Below are 984 nucleotides of genomic sequence, written 5' to 3'. Positions count from 1 at the left end.
ATTTTCTTCAAAACCAATTACTTATATCGATATTTTTCATCGTTAGAGATATACCACATCAAGTTATATTGAGTTAATTTCTTTACAATATCAATTACACAATTCAAAATAATAAAGAAATACTTTACTTTTAAATTGAATTTTTCTTTAATATATTTCCTTTTTTTGTTTCATCAATCATTTAAGTTACTGAATTACTTGCTATTTCTTCAGTTAGTTTGTGTTTTAATTGACTATCAGTAAGACAGTCTTCTAGTATTATCGTAATTATAAATAAAATAAAATATATTATTTGTATCATTAATTTACGCTTAGTTTAACTTTTCTAATAAAGTTAGTTTCTTCCATTGTGTAATGAAATTTTTTAAACAGGTTTTTTTTCAATATAATTTTTATTTCAAACTCTTTTTTCATTAATGACATATTTTTTAAAAAACAAAATAAATTTTCACACAAATAAATTATATATTAAAGAGAAATAAAATTAAGATCCTATTAAATTTTTATTATTACTCAATTTAGTTCACACGACAATTAGTTTTAACACAAAAAAGTAATTTTTTGGGTAAATATTAAAACACATTTAATATATATATTTATACATATTCATAATTCTGTATTGAATTAAATTTCATTTTTCAGATCGATTAATAAACATAATTTGTGACAGTGACATTGAATATTGTAGAATAATGAATGAAACTACACGACAAAATCATTCTCGAGCAATTCAACATACAATTGACTTGTACATTAATAATTTACAAGAGTCCTTGAGAAATGGAAGGTACTTATATAATTTGTTAATTTATTCAATCATTTTATATTAAATTTAAATAATTTGTTATAATATCAATTTATATATAGGATGACATTGTCAGAATATTTGTAGGCAGTAGTTGAACGCACAAATATTCGACGGGAGCTGAGACAACGTGGCTCATAATTTGGAAGTGTAGAAAACCAAAGTTAGAGAGATACCAG

General features: G+C 22.2%; 1 long non-coding RNA gene across 1 annotated transcript; it reads left to right on the top strand.

Annotated features, from left to right (window-relative positions):
• The first annotated feature begins 495 nt into the window (after positions 1–495).
• On the top strand, positions 496–984 carry LOC118070096 (uncharacterized). The gene is made up of 3 exons (XR_004690714.1): positions 496–565; positions 643–787; positions 868–984. It is a non-coding gene; the product is annotated as an uncharacterized lncRNA (long non-coding RNA).

Source organism: Chelonus insularis, unplaced genomic scaffold (assembly GCF_013357705.1).
Source record: "Chelonus insularis isolate UGA/USDA-ARS -01 unplaced genomic scaffold, ASM1335770v1 contig_50_pilon, whole genome shotgun sequence".
In the NCBI taxonomy this organism is placed as follows: domain Eukaryota; kingdom Metazoa; phylum Arthropoda; class Insecta; order Hymenoptera; family Braconidae; genus Chelonus; species Chelonus insularis.
This window is presented reverse-complemented; position numbering and strand designations above follow the sequence as displayed.